The sequence below is a fragment of the Podarcis muralis genome, chromosome 14 (genome assembly GCF_964188315.1).
Source record: "Podarcis muralis chromosome 14, rPodMur119.hap1.1, whole genome shotgun sequence".
In the NCBI taxonomy this organism is placed as follows: Eukaryota; Metazoa; Chordata; class Lepidosauria; order Squamata; family Lacertidae; genus Podarcis; species Podarcis muralis.
This window is the reverse complement of record NC_135668.1, coordinates 37,003,205-37,023,955: the sequence shown is the minus strand read 5'-3', so window position 1 is coordinate 37,023,955 and position 20,751 is coordinate 37,003,205. Positions and strand designations below refer to the sequence as shown.

The 20,751-nt window shown below is 45.5% G+C and overlaps 1 protein-coding gene across 1 annotated transcript in view; it reads left to right on the top strand.

Moving 5' to 3' along the window:
- Positions 1 to 294: 294 nt before the first annotated feature.
- The window catches only part of FBXL16 (F-box and leucine rich repeat protein 16), a 64,853-nt gene continuing 44,396 nt past the window's right edge, over positions 295 to 20,751 (top strand). Inside the window, exon 1 of the mRNA XM_028706593.2 lies at positions 295 to 1,019. The gene's annotated coding sequence lies outside the window, so the exon portion shown is untranslated. The remainder of the gene's footprint in view (positions 1,020 to 20,751) is intronic.

Genomic DNA, 20,751 nt, shown 5'->3' with positions numbered 1-20,751 from the left:
ATTTCATCCCTCCCTCCCTCCCTCCCGAGCTTGCAGATATAGATATATACGGTTTGCAATAGATCTCTTGCAAACCCAACCCCACTTGATCGACCTAAACTGTAAAAATAATCCAAATCAAAACAAGGTAAGGCCGTAAAGGAGGAGAGTGGGGAGCCCTTGTATTTATTCACAGCGAGTGGTTGTTGTAATCTCTTTAGGATCCAAGCCAGGAGGGGTGTGTATATCTCTCTGTGTGAGTGAGTGTGCAGAGGTGGGGGGGGGGGGGGGAGGGAGGGAGGGAGGGAGAGAGAGAGAGAGAGAGAGAGAGAGAGAGAGAGATGGGACTCACCGGCCTGCAGTCATGCATTATTGATAATAACAGCCGTGCCTCTTTAACTGGCTTTGCTCTACGACACTTGAGGGTGCGTGCATGAACATGCCTGCAAGCGGGTGTGTGTACATGTGAGTGTGTGTTGAGGGAGGGAAACAGGCAGAGAGAGAGAGAGAGAGAGAGAGAGAACCAACGCCAGCATCTTTCATTCCCTGCACTCTGGATAACCATCTCTTGATTTTTGCTGGGGGGGGGGAGAGGAGGAGAGAAAAGAAGGGGACGCCTATTTTCCCATCGCTGCCACCTCTTCTGCAGCTCCATTCATCCTGATCTGGTGGGATGCTTCTCCCCGAGTATTCCCCCCCCCCAGGTTGTTGTTGTTAGTATTATTCTCTCTCTCCCCCCTCCCTCTGTCTCCCATCTCCATTTCTGAAAACAACAGAGACCAGCCGTGGATTCTCCTCTGAGCAGGCTGGAAGCAGGAGGTTTGTGCGCTGGAGGAGAGGGGAGAAGGAAGAAGGTTCCCTGGCTGAGGTTCTCCATCAGGCTGGATTGGAAAACAAGGGAGATTTCGACTCCTCTTTGCTGTCCCCCCCACCACCACCTCTGGCATCCCTCCATCCGGTCCCTGATGCTTCTCTTCTTTACATGAAAAGGCCGTCGGTGTGCGGAAGGCATGGCATGAGCTAAAACGACTCTCCTGGAGGTAAGCATGCTGCATCTGTGTCTTTAATCCTTTACGGCACAAATATCTTTTTCCCCCCCTCTCTCTCACGCTTGCACACACACTCTCCCTCCCTCCCTCCCCTGAATACCTTCCCACCAGGTATTGATGTCTGTAGGACGGCATCCCACCCAGAGGGTTTTTCTTGCATTTGCACCACCAAGGGAGAGACCATCCAGGGGCTGTAATTACATCCCTCCTCAATGAAGATCAGAGCATCTCAAAGCCAGTGTTACATAAGGACAAACCTCCTTGCTTTGCTTAACAGGGATCCGACTCTGTGTTTCTATCTGTCTCCAGCAGATACTCTAATATAGTCTGGCAGCCTAGGTGGTGGTTGTTTTTAGATTGGGGGGGGGGAATTTGACCCCTCCTGCTCAAACACCCCCCTCCCCCAGTTTTGGTTTGCTGCATTGAATGGAAATTTTAGTGGATTGCTACCAAGGTGATCTCATCGAGAGGCTGGGTGTTGAGTGGGACACACTGTTGTTGTTGTTGTTGTTGTCATTCTTTTTTGGGGAGCTGCTGTTGTGATTCATGGATTTGGGGGGTGTCTTGATGGCGCCATTTCCTGATCCCCATCTGGGCTGGCCAAGAGGATGTGGCGGTGAGATGGTTGATTTTTGGGCCCCACGTGGATCTCTTAGTTTGGAAAGAAGGTAGACTGGGCGAAAGAAAACAGGGCGAGCCTGACCTGACTGTTTTGGATTTTGCTTCTCTGCCCAGTGGAAAGAGAAGAGGGCCCTGCTGTTTGGTCTCTTGCCTTCCATTGTGGTTGGAAAATGGTTTGTTTGTTTTTTAAAGAAAGAAAGAAATAGTAATAACAATGCAAGAATTTTTGTTTGATGTCGTATATCCACTTCTATGTGGGTCTTGAGAGTCCACTGCTAGGAACACTTGCCTGGGAGTAAGCTCCACTGAACTCATCAAGAATTATTTCTATGCACAGATTTGGTCTGCACAAATTTAATTTTCTGGACCTTCCCCCCCCCCCCCCCCCATACCTATGCTTTCCCCCTAAGAACCTCTGGTACAAAAATAAAAATAAAAAACAGGTTGACTGGCGCAGAACAAGAAATGACCCAGGAAAGTGTCACCTGTTACATGTTTTTTCAGGGTTCTGTAGTTAAAGGCACATCAGAAGGGTTGGGGGGGTTTTAATTTAAAAAGTGGCAGCACTATCATAAGCTCCCATTCCCATATATATGTATACAGAAAGAGCAAATGGTCTACTTGGGGGTTCTGCCTAGAGACTGCCAAGAGCCGAGATTTGGAATGGCACTGTAGTGATCAGCAGCCATAGAGGAGACACCAATGGCAGATTTCATCAGGATGCTGTTTGGCTTGCCTGTTATTGTTTCGAAATGCAGTGGATTTATTTTTGGGTTGGTGATGCGAGGGCTGTGTTGTTTGGAAGATGTCTCTGCAGCTTTCTTCCCATGCTTAAGAGAGTGGTCTGTGGCTAGCTGGAGAGCTTCTGTTTTCTCGTTGAATTTGGGGCTTGGTTTCTTTCTAAAATGACTATTTTGGAGGCTCCAACTTGTGTGCTCTGCCCTGAAAATCTTGATCCCTTGTTCCATGAGTGTGGCAGCTGGTGAGATGTGGTTCTCTCCCTACCCCTGCTAACAAGCAGTAGAGTTGCCAACTCTTTTTCTAGCCTCTGCTCCTGCACCTTTCCCAATAGCTGGAGCTGAGCCACAGATGTTGTCAGATGAACAGGTGTGTGTCCTTGCACTCTGAAAGCTTCACCTGCTGATATCTGCCCATGAAGCAGCTGTGAAAGGCAGAAGAAGCAGCCTAGGCCATTTTTATTTTCTGGTCAGTTGGAAATTCCAATGGTTGGTGAAAAATATCCTGGCATATGCCAGATGTGCTGCCCTCTCTGTTTGAGAACTGAATTCTGATATGAAAAGAGGGTTGTGGTGTAAAGATTGTGAAGGTGTGAGAGAGAGCTGATAATAATTCCGTCTTAATTTAGCACTGAAAGACGCCGCAGTTGTTAACTAAACAGGGCTGGTAGTCGTGCAAGTTTAGCTGTGCTGATTCCCCATAATAACAGAAACAATGAGCAGATTATGGTGGGCTGTGTTCTTCACTGTTTCTGTTCTAAAAATGGCCATTCCCTGGTTAAATTGTGCCTGCTGCGTTGGAAATCCATAATCGCTAAGCCCAGACATGTGGGAGCTGGCTGTGGCTATTCTCAGTAGTGGCAAACAAAACGTTTTGCATATGCTCAAAAAAACGATTTTCTGTGGGATCCATGCCTGCCATTAGAAAGATGGGCAAGGGGTCACCCAAGGTTCAGTTTCAGCATGCTGGGTTGGTTGGTGTTTGCTTCACTCTGTGTAAGAGCTCATCCACATTTCTGCTTGTCCTGTGCCCAAAAAGATTAGGTCCAAGCGGTTTCACACTTGACCCACACTTTCTAGACACTGGTCCGAGTGGTTTTGCCTTTGACGTGACACTTTCCCCGGGATAACCCTCTCCTTCACACTAAATCAGAACAAATGAAAATCCATGGAAAACCCAATGGCCATTTGTTCCAATGCAGTGCAAACAACTGGGCTTCCCCAGGAAGAAAATGGTGGGGCAAAGGAAGGTATGGAGAAGCCCTCAGCCAGGCTTTCATAATCTGGTTCCTTCCAGAGGTTTAGGGTGGCAGCTCCTGTCTGGGACTGATGAAACAATAGCCCCAAACATCTGGAGGGCATAAGAAGATCCCTGATGGATCAGGCCAATGCCCATCTAGTCCAGCATCCAGTCTTCTTTTAAAGACATCCAAGTTGATGGCCATCACTTCCTCCTGTAGGAGGTTGTTGTTTTGGGTTGTTAGTGGAGAAATCATCTGCAAAATTCCTGCTTTTTTCACTTGAAAAAAAAAAGAGAGAAAAGTTGTTAAAAGGTAGCAATGCTGGTACTGTGTGACTGTGTATCCTGAAATATTTCACAAATGAATTTAGGAATGCTCTTGTGTCTATAAAAGGGCAGCCTCCTTATCATACCAAGGATTTTCATCCATTTGTATTGCCAGAGTAGCAGGTGACAGATCCCCACTCTGAGGACCTTCCAATTTAAATCAGGGTTGGGGGAACCTTTGGCCCTCCAGATGTCGCTGAACTACAACTCCCATCATCCCTGGCCATTGACCATGCTTGCTAGGGCTGATGGGAGCTGTAGTTCAGCAACATCTGGAAGGCCTAATGTTCACCACACCTGATCTAAACCAAGGAAAAGGAGGGAAGTGCAGCCAGAATAAACAGAGGAGGAATATTGGCATGTTTCAGTTGCATGTGCTGAGGTTTGGCTGCAGGCTCAGTTAGATGTGGGAAGTGGGAGGCTGTGCGAAAAGGTTCAAAGAGAAGGTGGCTCTTCAGGAGGGATCTGAAGGCCCAAGCCGACCAGTCATTATACATGACTCTCATAAGAATGAAAGAAGAGCCTGCTGCATGGGGCCAATGGCACATCTAGCCCACCGTCCTGGCTGCCCAGATTCTTGTGGGCAACCCTCAAGCAGGACTTGAGCACAAGAGCACAGCTACCCCACCCCATCGTTTCCAGCAACTGATCCTGGAGGAAGAACATAGCCATTGTGCCTAGAAGCCATTGATCAACTGATTCTTCAGGAATTTGTCTAATCCTATTTTAAAGCCATCCACGTTGGTGGCCATATCATGGACCCTTGTGGCAGTGAGTTCCATAGTTTAACTATGCACTGCATGAAGAAGGACTTCCAGTGATTCACTTACTCCTTTTTTTTCCTTTTTCTTTTGCTAATGCATAACTGACCACCCTACCTTCAAATGCTTCATGCGGGTACATTGTGGGGATCCCTTTCAGAAAATTTTAAACGGCACATATGCCAAAAGTTCTCCAGATTTTGGTGTGCACGCAAACACGATTCTCTAGGTGATAAATAAAGAGGATGGAGCGACTCTCCTAGAGGAAAGCTTACAGCATTTGGAACTTTTTAGTTCATAGAAAAGATGAATAAAAGGCGACATGGTAGATGTTTATGAAATTATACATGGCATGGAGAAAGTAGATAGAGAGGAAAAAATCCTCCCTCTCTCACAATGAACATCTGAGGATTCAAGACACACAGCAGTGCATAGATAAAAATATATTATTTGCTCCCACCAGATATATTGATGGCCACCCAATTGGGTGGCTTTGAAAGGCAATTGGAGAGGTTCATGGAGAAGGCTGCTAGACACAATGGCTAGGCTCTGCCACCACTGCTCTGAAGACCAGATGATGGGAATCACAAGTGAGGAGACGGCTGCTGTGCTCAAGTCCTGCTTCCAGGCTTCCCATAGGAAGTCACGTTGACAGCAGGATGCTGGGCTAGATGAACCTTTGGCCTGACCCAGCATGGCTCTTCTTACGTTCCTAAACCTGGGTACCACCTACCTGGGTACCACTTCTGCTGTCAGAGGCCGTATGCCACTAAATACCAGTTGCTGGGAATTGGAAATGAGGAGAGGAGTGCTCTTGTGCTTGGGTCCAGGATGCTGGACCAAATGGGCCATTGGCCTGATCCAGTGGGGCTCCTTTTATATTCTTAAGTTTATATTCTTGGTTTTCTGCATCAGGTGTGATTGGATGACCCAATCACACCTGCTGCAGAGAGGTAGCAAGATTAGCCACACTCAGAGGAGATCAGGCATGAGTCAGTGCCCCAGTTCTTCCTGTTTCCAGTGCGGACGTGGGTCCAGCACAGTGATTCACTCAGAAGTGCTGGACTGGGAGTCCTTATTCTTGCAGCCCTTCGGGCAGAAATGTATTTATTTATATAGCATCTCTTATTTATATAGCATCTCTGTATATTTAAATCTGCCTAATATAAAAATAAATTTCATATATATATACAATTGAATAAAATGTCTTTTAAAAGGTAAATGAAACCAGAAATGAAACTATATGCCACAGATAAAATGGAACAGTGCATGAATGAAAAAGTTTAAGAATTGGGAATCAAGAATCTAGGACGGCTTGGGTGAACACAGAGGGGTCATGTCCAAAGTTAAAGTTCCCAGAATTCCTTGTGAAGAGGAATTGACTATTAAACCACACCTGGAGTTGTAGCTGGGTGAGGGGAAGGGGGGTTTCTCCTAACAACTCTCAGCACCCTGAACAAACTACAGTTCCCAGGAAACTTTAGGGGAAGCCACAACTGTTTAAAGTGGTACGATGATGCTTCAAATAGTGCAGATGGGGCATTAGAGGAATGCAATCCTATACTGTATGTTTAAGAAGTGTTTTAAAAGCTGGTTACTGTTTCTGCCTCTCAAAGCACATGGAGGAAAGGGTGTCCCTGTGGGGAAATGCAGCACATTAATAGCGTGAAAACAAAACTTTTGACTAGACCAATGGGCAATATTGTACTCCTCAGCAGTAAAGCATGTGGTTTGCAATCAGAAGGTCTTAGGTTCAATTCCTGGCATTTTTAGTTAGATAGGAACATAGGAAGCTGCCTCATACTCAGACCATTGGTCCATTGAGCCTAGTATTGCCTACACTGACCAGCAGCGCCTCCCCAGGGTTTCAGGTGGCAAGTCTCTCTCAGCCCTACCCTGATATGCCAGGGATTGAACATGGGACCTTCTGCTTGCCAAGCAGATGCTCTGCCACTGTACAAAATAGCAGGTGGTGCAAAAGACCCTCCTCTGCCTGAAACCCTGGAGAAGACCTGCCAGAGTAGCTATGATGCTGAGCTAGCCTGGGGTGGTATTAGGCATCTTCCTCCGTTCCTATAGGGACAGTGCTATTGCATTCAGGTCTTGCTTGCAGGCCTCCCTTAGGCATCTGCCTGGCTTCCGTGAGAACAGGGTGTTGGACTACATGGCCACGGACCTGATCCAGCAGGGCAGTTCTTACACTCCAACTTTAATTTAGGGGGCGGGGAGTATAATTCAGGAGGTGGGGAAAAGGTATCATTACTTGCCTGAAGTTTGCAAACCTCTAAACGATTACACAAAATATTTGGGGGGAGTGAGGCGTTTGCTGCAGTGAGCAGTTTAGATGTCACATTAATTGAACCCGGTAGCTCACTCTGCTGAAGAGATATTGAAAAAAAACGAGATATTCAAAACAGCTTTTCCTTCAGGCCAGAGAAGCTTTTGCACTTAAATGTCACAAATTAGCACCTTTAAATTTTCACAGGATCTCACTTCCAAAAATATCAGACCTGTTCCCCACCACCACCCTCCAAAATTTAATACAGTATTCACAAGAAAGTTGCCTGAGCCAGTTCCTAAGGGAAGAGATGGTAAGATTACCCACACAGAACCACCTCAGCTAGGGATGGGGCACTCAAGACTTTGGACTCTCATAGCTGCATACAGGAGCTGCCTACGTGGCCAAGTGTTTGCCTTTGAGTCAGCATCTGGTGACAGGAACACTCTAAGTGGGCAATAGGTGGCTCATTCACACATTCAACCTGTTGCTTGATGCTGCCACCAGCAAGTGATGCATAGGTGAACTGACCAGTAGAGTTTCCTTAATGATGATATGCTTTGTTGTTGTTGTTGTTTATTGTATCATCTCATCTGTCCACCCAGAGGAGCCCAGGGCAGCAAACACATTACTGCTAAAACAATCAACGATGAAAAACAATTCCATATACAGTCGTACCTTGGTTGTTGAACGCCTTGGTACTCGGATGCTTTGGCTCCCAAACACCGCAAACCCGGAAATAAGTGTTCTGGTTTGCGAATGTTTTTTGGAAGCCGAACGTCTTTTTTTGGCTGTTGGCACTGTTTCCGGAGCCAATCAGAAGCCACGCCTTGGTTTGCAAACTTTTTGGAAGTCGAACGGACTTCTGGAAAGGATTCCATTCGACAAACAAGGTACAACTCTCTCTCTCTCTCTCTCTCTCTCTCTATATATATATATATATATATATAAAGCATTCCAATGTAAATATCTATATAAAAGGTTTGTTGGAAGAAGAAGGTTTTCAGTAGGTGTTGGCTAAACCGTAGAGAGGGTGCACTATCTAACCTATCCTGTTGATGTCCTCTTCTAGCTTGGCTCAAGGCTTCTGGGGAAGGCTGTGTTGAGGATGTGGCACTTCCTGGCAAGGCAGGGTTAGGTGAGGAAGAGGAAGAGTCAAAACCAATAACAATGCAAAGTCCAGTCTGGTAGAGCAGAGTCAAGGTAGGCTCTGCAGGATCACAACAAGGCCTGTCTGTCAGGACCCTGGACAGATCACTGTGGCAAATGCTGGCTGCAACTCTCCCAAGAAGAGCTGTTGTCTTAGCAGCCTGGCTGATTCCTTATGAATCGTCACTGGTCTGACTGGCTGTGGGCCCTGCCTGCCTCTGAAGACCTGTTTGTTTCTCAAAGGGCCATTGCAGGTTCCTGGGGCACAGGGGCAGTGAAGACTGCATGGGGCAGGGGGCTTTCAGTCCAATTAATCAGGTTAAGTCATGTCATCTGACCAGGAAGGTCCTGGAGCGGGAGGTGATGCCTCCCTGGGTGATGCCTTCTCCCCTCTGAGTCTTCCTTTGAACCAGAGGTGGGAACAGAGGCCTGAGAACATGGCAGTCTTTTTTTTAAAAAAATTCATTTTTCATTTTTTAAGACAATAATAATAATAATTTATTATTTATACCCCGCCCATCTGGCTGAGTTTCCCCAGCCACTCTTGGTGGCTCCCAATCAAGTGTTAAAAACAGTACAGTGTTGAATATTAAAAACTTCCCTGAACAGGGCTGCAATATTGTTATACACTCACATCTTTTTCAATTTCTACATTGCTGGGATCCCTTGGACTTCCCCCACCCTCTGGTTTCCAATATATATATATGTGTGTGGTTATATATGTATGTGTGTGTGTGTGTATATATATATAAAATCATTACATTTTTCTAATCTACATTATCTCCTTTTTGAACTCCTTAACTCATATTACATTTACAGCTAGGTAGCCTTGTTGGTCTGCCATAGTCGAAACAAAACAAAACAAATAAATAAATAATTCCTTCCAGTGGCACCTTAGAGACCAACCAAGTTTGTTATTGGTATGCACATGAAAGCTCATGCCAATAACAAACTTAGTTGGTCTCTAAGGTGCTACTGGAAGGAATTTCATATTACATTATAAGTGTTACAACAATCCTGCTAATGTTTTTAAGTATATACAGTGGTCTTTAAGGTATTCTATAAACTTTTTCCACTCTTGACTAAATTTTTTTGCCATCTTGGTGCCTGATCCTCATGGTCATCTTTGCCATTTTGGCATAGTCCATCATCTTGGTTATCCAAGCTTCTTTAGTTGGGATTTTCTTTTCCTTCCACTTCGGGGCAAGTAGCATTCTTGCAGATGTTGTCACGTACATACCAGTAAATAGTCTATTAAAATCTTTTGGCATTTTGTCTCCTGTTAACCCTAGTAAAAAGGCTTCTGGGTTTGTTTGTTTTAATAAAAGTTATCTTAAACATTTTTTTCAATTCATTGTATATCATTTCCCAGAAGTCTTTTTACTATTTTACATGTCCACCGTAGACCAGAGAACATGGCAGTCTTTGTCCCTATGTCCCACTTTACAGAGGAAAGTCCTCTATTTGAAGACATTCTCTGTTTCAGAGCTGGGTAAGCTGTTTCTCCAGATGCTTTTGGACCACAACACCCATCATCCCTGACCACTGGCCACGCCGGTTGCTGTGGAGATCAACCACATCTGGAAGGCCACCAGTTTGCCACCCCAGCTCTGTTCAAATGCTGATCTATTCATTCCAAGTCTGGTTTCAAAGATAACAATCCTTGCATAAGCAAGGAGATGCATATGCTGGGGTCAAGCGTGCATAGAAATACATATATTCATGAACACAAACACAAAAATGCATTATATTAGGGGAAATGGCTTTACAAAAAAATTATGCTTTGGGCAAAATTGCATATCAAAAATATGTATGAGAAACCTGCACTAAAATGCTGGTGAATTTTAATGGGGATTTGTTCTTTCTTTCTTTCTTTCTTTCTTTCTTTCTTTCTTTCTCTAATGTGAAAATGTGGAGAACTGAACTTAAGCTTAGAAAACTGAGAAAAAAATGAAATGGGCGTATTTGCCAGAAACTGGTGATCATGTCATCCTGTCCCTTGTTTGCCACACCCCGGAGTTATTCTTCTGCTGCTGCTACAGGGTTGTCGAATCTCACTGGATTTGTATATATATTTGTTTTTAAACATGATTGTGGGGGAACAGCCCACTATTGGTTTCAATTGTCTAAACCCAAAGGAAACTGTCCGGTCTTGTGGTTCATCTTCAGGAAACCTTGGTTTTATCCTCATGTGCCCTCAGCTGAGTGACTAACGGCTTCAGTTTTTTTGAATGGCTTTTCTTTTCAAACAACCCTGCAGCAGAATTTCATCCTGGAGCCCCTTGTTCTCTTCCTCATAAATCTAGAGTTTGCAGTCTTGAGTGTGGCTAATGGCAGGTGATCAGATGCAAAAACAAAAACAAACAAACCCTGAACCCACACCCACCCCCCATCATTTTATTCCTTCCAGGGACACCTGTCTGTTTTTGTGGTTGATTTTCTGCAGAGGTGGGGGCTCCTTGACCCTCCAGATATTGCAGTAGAGGTTATCTGCTCAGAGTCTTCTCCACTATGGCAAAAAGTATTGTGTTTCTTTTAAAATTGTAGTAATTCTTTACAAATTGCATATAAACCCATATTTCATGCAAATCTGCACCCTCTCTTATCCTATTTTTGTGTGTGATGTAGAAACAGTCACCTTCACCACCACCACCAACTTACTGAGAAGGCCCCATCCGTCCAGCTCATCTTCCTGATTACTCGTGATGGCACAGGGGATGGGCTGAATGAGTGGGCAATAGCTCAGTGGCAGAGCAGCTGCTTTGCATGCACATGGTCCCAGGTTCAAACCCTGGAATCTCCAAATAGGACTGGGGAATGCTCCTACCTTTAATTCCAGGGGGCTGCTGCCAGTCAGCTCTGGCCATACTGAGCTAGATGGGATGGTTGGTCTGACTCTGTTTAAGGCAGCTTCCGATGAGAGAGTGCTGTGGTAGTCAGGTCCTCGCACGCTTCTTCCAGGGGTCTCTTGAAACCCTGGAGAGCTTCTGCCAGCTGGTGTTGACAATATTGGGTTTGTTGTTGTTTAGCCGTTTAGTTGTGTCTGACTCTTCGTGACCCCATGGACCAGAGCACGCCAGGACCAGAGTCCTGATATTGGCTTAGATGGACTAATAGTCTGACTTGGTATAAGCCAGCTTCCCAGGCTTCTATTGATGTGTCAGCCCTCTAATCATAGCCATGAGGACTGGAAGCTTCCGTTATTTAATTTTTTATCAAAAGGCCATAACTCGGTGGTAGAGCACCTGCTTTGCATGCAGAAGGTCTCAGGTTCAAAACCTGGCATCTCCAGGTCAAAGTGGGAATAGTGTGGGGAAACCCAAAAGTACTGTGGGAGAAGGAAGATGGTTGCTGAATCTGTCTGGTTTGGTGCTTCTCTGCTCAGCACTGAGTCATTAATATGTAATAATACTAAATAATAATAATAATAGGGACGTGCTCATAATACGCCAATTCTCATTTGAAGGGCCCAAGAATGAGTGGTCCTGAGACCTTCCACCGCCCTTATTTTCCATTGCTAAGGGCTTGACTCTATCTCTTCCTTGTGCTCTCTTTGCTTGCTTTGCAATCGCCTCTCTCGTCCAGTGATTTCAAAGCCAGAAGAGGGTTTTGTTCCTTTCCGCTCAAAATAAACAAAACAGAGCTGTCCCAAAATAGGTGACCAGCAGTTCAGATGCGGCTCAGCAGCTGCTGAGTGTGAAATGGCAGGCTGTGAACTGCACAGTGCTTCAGTGTCCTCATGTCTGCCTCGACACTAGAGAGGAGGCATCTGCTCCCCGCTCAGAGGTTTCACTTCCAGGGAGTCTGGGGACGCAGCTGAATTCTGAAGAAGAACGACTTTAGCAACTCACACTCAAGGGGGCGGGGTGTAACAAGGCATCCCCAAAAGACAGGGGACATGAATTTACTAGGGACACGAACCAAAAAATGGAGCCATTTGGAGCATACGTTTTAGGAGGAATAGGGTAGCACCCCTGCTGGGTAGATGCAAACATCATTGGAAAGCACACTGTGCAGGAGATCCCAAAAGGGAAACTGATGTGGGGTGTGTGGGTGTGGGTGTTCGGGTTGCAGCCTGCCTTTGCTGAGCACAACAGCATTGCCTTTAAGTTCTCAGATAGCCACTGAAGGAGAGCCATATGTTCGCTTTTTCAAAAGCTGCAGCAATTTGCAGGCAGAGGGGGATGGGGAGAGGGGAGGGGCTGTGCTTGCTGCCTCCGCCACTCGCAGTGGGATGTCAGAGAGGGTGAAAGCCAGGCCTCTCTGTGTAAATAACCCTGCAGGGCGCTGGTGTGTTCACTCTTGCGATAGACAGCGACTCCCATTAACCTCTAAAGGGTTTGGGTTTAATGGAGGGTTTCTTTGGGTTTTGGAACCGAGTGCTGGTGAATGCTGAACTCAGAATAAACCCTGCTCACGAGGCTGGTTAGACGATATAGATCATGAAGACATTTGCACACTGGGGAAACCCTGCTGTAAAAACAGGATGGCGGGGAATGTCTACCATGCAGAGGATTTGTTTGCATACAGTTAAGGATAATTTGTTCCATTATCCTAAGAGCAAACAGCCAAGGCCTCCGTGATCAAGGTATTCCAGAGTGTTTCAGCTGTGTCTACCCACCTACCATGATTACAAGTCACTATAGTACCCTGAAGCTGAGGCTCCAGTACTTTGGCCACCTCATGAGAAGAGAAGACTCCCTGGAAAAGACCCTGATGTTGGGAAAGATGGAAGGCACAAGGAGAAGGGGATGACAGAGGACAAGATGGTTAGACAGTGTTCTCGAAGCTACAAACATGAGTCTGACCAAACTGCAGGAGGCAGTGGAAGACAGGAGTGCCTGGTGTGCTCTGGTCCATGGGGTCACAAAGAGTTGGACACGACTAAACGACTAAACAACAACAACATAATACCCTCTAGGGTAGCAATCCTAGGGCTGTTCACACAACCAGAGTTGCTTCATACTAGGAATGCTTGAGGGGTTAGGTTTTTGGCAAAGTCCACTGTGAAACTGACCTGATCTGTCTTTTCTAGGCTAGCATGCAAAGCAGAACTTAGGAAAGTAGGAAACTGCCTTATGCTGCATCAGACCATTGGTCCATCTAGCTTAGTATTGATGGACCTCCAGGGTTTCAGACTAGGAACTATCCCAGTCCTACCTGGAGATGCTTCAGATTGAATTCAGGACCTTCTGCATGCAAAGTAGATGCTCAGCCACTGAGCTCAAGCTAGTTATCAAACAGTTTCCACACTTCCTTGGGTGTTCCATCACAGGTCTCAGCTAAAAAAACATACTGTTAAATGTGTGTAATTGTGTGTGGAGGGAGTTATGCTACCTGAGGAGCTTCAGAATAAGGAAACTGCGAACGTAATGAGAGTTCATCTGGACCAGCCCAAAGACCCATCTAGTCCAGCATCCTGTTCTCACAGGGGCCAACCTGGTGCCACACAAGCAGGACGTTGAGCCCAACAGCATGCTCTCCACTAACGTTCCCTAAGAACTGGTATTCAGAGGCTGTATTGATGAACTGCACACAGCCATAATGAGTAGCAGTCATTGATAGCCTCTTTCTCCGAGAAGTTGTCTAATCCCCTTTGAAAGCCATCCATGTTGGTGACTATGTCCACACTGCCACTTGTCTCGCACTTTCCTCTGTGAAAACCTGCTCCTTATCACTGAATTGGAGCAATTGGCTTTTCCACAGACTGACATTTGTTCTGATTCAGCAGCGAAGAATGTGTTTTCCCTGGGAATGCGGCAGGGCAAATGGGAAACTGCTTGGACCCCTGCTTTCTAGGTGTGTGGACAAGCCCACATCTCTATTCCTTTTGGCGCCTGCTAAAAACATTTTTGTTCAGGCAAGTCTATCCAGACGTGTAGAAGTTGGCATGTGTTTTAATCAGTTTTCAGATGAATTGTTTTATTTATATTTTGGAGTTTTTGAGTGCGTGTTTTTAACTTTGTCTTGCATTGACCATTTTAATCTGTGGTGTGTGGTTTTTTTTGTTTTTGTTTTGGGGCAAACTGAAAATAGACCCTCCAAGCAATCAAGCAGTATATAAATTATGTTAAATAAAAAAATAAACCTTTGGAGAGCAAATTCCAGAACTTAACTATGTGCTGCTTGAAGAAATGTTTAGTTAAAACTAGTTTGCAACCTGTGCAATGTATCCAGCTTACGTTGCTTTTTATTGTCACCGTCATCTCACAAATAAATGAAGTTTGATAAATAAGGAAACATTCATTGAAACAAGGAAGAGTTAGGAATCCTATTCCAGATGCAGCTGCTCACCACAAACACACAAAGGCAGGCATCAGACATGAGCCATGTAGGGGTGCTTGGGCCTTTGACAAGTGCCCGACAATGTCGGGTACCAACGACTGCTTTGCATGTGTTCATATAGGACAGTGGTTTTCAACGGATGTGCTGCTGTGCCCTTTGGTGCATTGTATGATGGTCAGATGTGTTGTGGGTGGGGGGAGTCGCGGGCAGCACCAGCCTCCATCCCTCTTTTCTTCCTTCCTCTTAATAGATAGATTAGATTAATAGAAGAGGCTGTGTATGGCAGAAGTGAGGGCTGCATCACCTGCGAGGCATGGCCTGCAAGGCCTGATGGGGAATGTAGTTCCTGAGCCCTTTCTCTGCCTTAGATGGGGTGAAGTTCCAAGGCATGTACTCTCTCTCTCTCTCTCTCTCTCTCTCTCTCTCTCTCTCTCTCTCTCTCTCCAACCCCTGACCCTAGGAGTGGGAATTTAGTAGGGCTTGCTTATAAGTAGGCACAGTTAGGATTGCAGGGAATGGAATTCCTTATCTCCACACACGTACATGCACACAAACACACAACACACACACACCAGGGAGATCTGTGTGTGTATTTTATGAAGACTAAATGGCCATTGCGGTATATCAGTATATCAGTGCTTCAAAGTGCACTTTGTATCTTTTTCTGATTGCTATATAAATTTGTTTTCATTTTCCTCCCAACTTTCAAAAGCAACATTTAGCAAAGCAATGAATGGCTCATAATTTTTTTAAAGCCTTTTCAAAGCTGTGCTGCTTAAATTTGAAGCCTTAAAGGAATGATGGGCAAAACCAGTAAATGATGAAACTACACAAGTTTTTACCAGATATCCCACAGGGGAGCCGCGTAAAGAATGTAGTTGGTCAAGGGAGCTGTGGACTCAAAAAGGTTGAAAGCCTCTGATATAGGAAATCATTCTTGAGGAAATCATTATTTGCAGTCTGACCTGATTTGCACCTTCTGGGCTAATGGGCGGATCAGCTTCCAGTTGCCCAGAGGTGTACCTAGGGGTTGGCAAAAGTGCCCCCCTGGGGGGAGGGGTAGGCCGCCACCCCCCCAAAAAAATAACCTATCAGGCTATTTAGTGTATGACATATATGTCTGTGGCTCTGCACTGCAGCTGTCATGGTGAGATCAAATGCGGGAGAAGTTTCCCATCCTTCTTGCACTGTGGCACAAAGGCGTTCAAATTTTTTCACTCTTTTGGCAGGCACCAATATGGTTCCTTGCCAGGGCTGCAAGAGACCCTAAGTACACTTCTGCAGCTGCCCTTTAGATTTCACACTTCTCCAAATTTTATGGTGCAATTCTCAACTCATAATATCCCCATGTGTATTTTAGGATGAAATGCATTTAGAAATGTGAATTTTGTGAGAAAACTGCATTTAAATATGAATTTTTAAATAAGAAAAATGGTAGATTAATGTAGAAAATGGGACAGAACAGACTTATTGCACAGACTTATTTTCATATATGTTTCTCTGTGCCCAAAGCTGGCAGAAGCAAACAGCTCTCAGTGGCAGTTAATATTCACATCAGGACTAGGGAAGTCAGGGAAGCCGGCCATGGGTAGAGCCAGAGCCAATGATACTCATAGGCAGAATCAGTGGCAAGCAGAGCCAACTGATTCTAGTTCTGTCCTATTCCTCCTCCTTGCTGAATTCTACACAAGCAAGACCAAGACTAAAGAGAAGAAAGCTGACAGGCAGGGCCCACCCTCTGGACCACTTGTAAATGGGAAAGGTTGACAGCAGACTGAAGTTGGTGGGGCAGTGCCTTATTTGCCCTAATGGGGCAGCCTTGAATCCCAAATATTTTGGGGAGATAACTGTGTTGCCAGTCCACTATGGAGAGAGCTTCAAGGTATTAAAAGACCTGGCTATCAGAAAGACTGCCTTCTCCTATACAGACCACCACTGTGATCTCCTGAGGCTGACTGAGCCGTTTGCCTGACTGCAGTATAGGGAAGGGCCTTCTCAGTAGTGGCACCTGCCCTGCGGAATGATTTTCCAGCAGAGATCAGGTTTACTTCAATGCTAGGTGGTCTAAAAAGTCCTCATTTACCCCAGCGTTTTCCTGATTATTTTTCCTTTACTGGTTTGGCTTTGCGTGTTTGTGTGTGCATAATTTTCCCCTGTTGTTTTGACTTGGTTTTATTAATCTGATTTTATTGATTGTAGTAGATGGTGTTGTGTTTCATATGTAAGCTGCTTTTATAGTTTGTCGCAGAAGTGAAAAGTGATGTACAGATGTTCTGAACGAAGGAATAAATCCAGGTGTTGGCTCACACCGCTATCCCAATTGGAGAGAAACAAGCCTTTGCTTTGTTCTTCCAAACAGAATTCAACTGTGCATCCCAGACAGATACTTACAGGCCAATCAAGTAGTCTATTGTGTGTGGCTGATTAGTCTAATGGCGTCATACGCTTCATGCATGACACTTCAAATTACATCTTCATTCATATTTGAAAAGAGAAATGATTACCGTTGCCTGATGCCCATCTTCCTGCTAGAGCGAGGCAGCTATTCAGCTGGGGGGGGGGGTCAGTCCTCCAGCTTCGTGAACACAGCACTCCTTATCATGTCTCTTCAGGGCCCTCTCTTTGTTTTGTTACTGCCACACTGTTCCTACAGGGAGAGACAAAAAATAAATAAATACCCCCGTTATTCTGAAATTTGCATGGGGCATTTTTCTTTCCAGTTGAGATTTGCATAGCTTGGTACCCAGATGCAGCTCACGCAACGTGAAGGGAATCTAGCATTTTTGATGAGGTGGGTGTTTGTCCCTTTCAAAGCCTTAACTCATCTAGATTTTTGGAAATGGATATTATGCAAAAGTAAAAGATTTGCATCCACTGACTTAGTGAGCATGGTTCCATTGGAGTAGGTAGGTTTAAAGATTTATGGAGATGGACTAGAGTAGAAGTAGAAGGAAAATGTAAAGCAGGCTTCCCCAACCTGGTGCCCTCCAGCTGTTTTGGACTACAGCTGCCATGAGCCCCAGCCAGCCCTCTAGGAAGGCCTCTAGTCACAGCCACCCCACATATATTTAAAGTACAACTCCCCCCCCCCCAATAATCCTGTGAACTGTAATTTAGCCCCTCTCAAAGCTACTACAGCACCCTTAGCAAACTATGGTTTCCATGATGCTTTGGGGTAACCGATGCTCTCAAAATGAATAATAATAATAATAATAATAATAATAATAATAATAATAATAATAAAAAAATAAATTATTTGTACCCCGCCCATCTGGCTGGGTTTCCCCAGCCACTCTGGGCGGCTTCCACAAAGACCAAAAATACACTAATATGTGCATTAAAAACTTCCCCGAATGGTGCGGACATGATCTTTGAATACCCAGTACCCAGTCACAGGGAAGAACTCCAGCCTTCATGCCTTAACAAGGGTCTTCCCAGTTCCTCTAGGATGTGACCTAGAGGCTCCATTGAGCTGTCATGTGACCCAAAGCCAAAATCTCTTGCCACAGAAAATTGCTTTGCAGGCAGAAGGTCCCATATTCAATCCCTGGCATCTCCAGGCAGGGCTGGGGGAGACTTCTGCCTGAAACCCTGGAAAGCTGCTGCCAGTCAGGGTAGACGATACTGGGCTAGATGGACCAATGGTTTGCCTCAGTGTAGGGCAGCTTCCTATGTCACACTGCATATTTGTCAAAAAGCATCGTGCTATTGGCAATTCTATTTAACTACAGCAAGTTCCAAGAATCTTCGGTACTCAGCTCACTGATGGCAACCCCACCCACCCTGCCAAGAGTGCAGGACCGACCAGCCACACACTTTTTCAGAGGTGTGTGTTTGCTGATACCAGAGCAAGCACTGTCCTTCCCCCCCCCCCCATCCCCTGCACCAGCTAACATGCAGCCCCTGCTTCTTCTGTTCCTCCTTCCCCGGAGGTCTAGATTCATGACCCATGCTGAGATCCATTATCTGATTTCTATAGCCAGCTGACTCAGAGAGGGACAAAAGCTATTCCAGAGATACAGGGGAAGAATAAAATAATGGACTTTGCTTGGAAACAAATTCCCTCTCTCCCTGTCCCCCTTCACAGCTGCGTTCTCTTTGTGTAACGAAAAGCAGGAAGGGCTCTCCAAAGCCCTCTCCCACATTGGAGGACAAGGGAATGGGATGTCTAAATGCCCACACACACCCCTCCGGCTCTGGGTCCAGAATGCCAGTGGAATCAAGTGGGAAGTGGGAGAAAGTGAATCAAACCTGGCTCATAGCCAAAGCAAAAGGCCTCTGTATGTCATCTGTTCCAAGCCATAGTGCAGCAAAGGCAAGATGTCAGGGCTGGAGCCCAGCCCTTTGCCCCTACAGCTGATAATGATGGCTACTGCACAGGGGGACTGGTAGGCTGGAAGGCGGGGAGCCCAACACTAGGTGGCGCCAATGACCAGTTGGTAGTTCAGAGCACAAACTTGTAGACTTGTAGAGGTTTGACTATTAAGTGGTGGAGGGTAAAATTTTGTGTGGGGAGATATTTGCAAGATACAAGGTAAGGTGAGTGCCAGGGGAGGGAGGGATAGCACCATGGTGTGTGCTGCACACTGATTAGCTGAGATTGGAGTGTGACAGAACAGGGGTTTGTGGTGAGGGGGAAGGATAGTTGGTTGTGGGAGTGATTGGAGGGTGGCTGGGTGGGTGCTGAGGAGTAAGGGGTAGAGCAGGCAGGATAGGAATGGGACTAGAATTGTAAACACATGCTGAAATTCAAAGCATCCAAACACTGTTATTAGAAGCAAATCATATTAGAACCTGTTACAGCCAGCTTTTACTGTAGTAATAAAGTTTGCTTAATCCAACCACGTCTCATATTTGGCTAAGCTATCAGGGCTGTGACAAAATAAGTCAGAGATAGTGGTACAGTGGTACCTTGGGTTACAGACGCTTCAGGTTACAGACTCCACTAACCTGGAAATAGTACCTCGGGTTAAGAACTTTGCTTCAGGATGAGAACAGAAATCGTGCAGTGGCAGCGGGAGGCCCCATTAGCTAAAGTGGTGCTTCAGGTTAAGAACAGTTTCAGGTTAAGAACGGACCTCCAAAACGAATTAAGTTCTTAACCCGAGGTACCACTGTATCTATATGTTGTCAGTGGAATGCCAGCAGCTGGGAAGTTGCTTGAGGTCTTGGGAGCCCAAAGCTGGGAACCCTTTAAATCAAATTGCAACCCAGCGGGGTTGAAATAACTTTTCCAAAGCAAAAGGGATGCGTGGTTTGAGTCAAAGTAGCCTCTTGCTCTTAAGTGGTGGGCTTGAGTAGGGGAGGGCACAACTGTATCCTTACAGCCCCTCCCCTCCTCAAAATTTCCCGACTTCTTTTCTGAGTCTGCATGGATGAGCAGGAATGGTGAAGGGAAGCGGGGCAGAGGAGAAAATACTTGCAGCGCCCATTATGAGCTCAGGGAGGATTATGTGAGTATCACATGGACGTTTTCTTTTAAAACTGACATGTGGATTCTGGTAATTTAAAGGCAGAGACAGCGAATCCAAAGAAATAGATTTCCTTGCTGTCTCCGATCTTTGATTTGTGGAGTTCAGATGAGTCTATAAATAGCAGGCAAATAAGAACCAGCCTTGGGTTTCCCCCAGTGTGTTTGATGGGTTATCTGGAGGTGAGAGGCTGTTGTTTCATTGTCAGGCTGCTGAAACTACATGGGGCCTGGGAGATGAGAGACTTTTGAGGAAGAGGGGGTAGGCTGAGAGTCTTAAGGAACAAAGTTCCACTTTGGCTCTTGAAAGGCTGTCTAGCTCAATGGCAGAGCATCTGGTTTGCATGCAGAAGGACCTGGGATCAATTTCCAGCATGTCCAGGTAAGACTAAAAGAGACCTCTGTCTGAAATCCTGAGCAGCCACTGCCAGGCTGTGTAGCCAATGCTGTGAAGTGATGGACCAATAAGGCAGCTTCCTGTGTTTCATTTCAAGATGAAGACACCCTAAATAAATAAATAAATAAATAAATAAATAAATAAATAAATAATTTATTTATACCCAGCCCATCTGGCAGGGCTTCCCCAGCTACTCTGGGCGGCTTCCAACAAAATATTAAAATACAGTAATAATTGTCAAACATTGCAGGCAGTAGAAAGAAGGAACACCAAATAATGCAGCAAGGTCACTAATGAAGAGAAGCAGGGGATGACAACTCAAAGTCCGTGATGATACATGGTTACAGATAAGTTTGTGGGGCAATTACATATAAAATAGCATCGGCAACTGCCAAGAGTGTCTGGATATGTGTAAAAGCCTGTCAAATAGCTCAACTGGTTGAGCACAAGACTCTTAT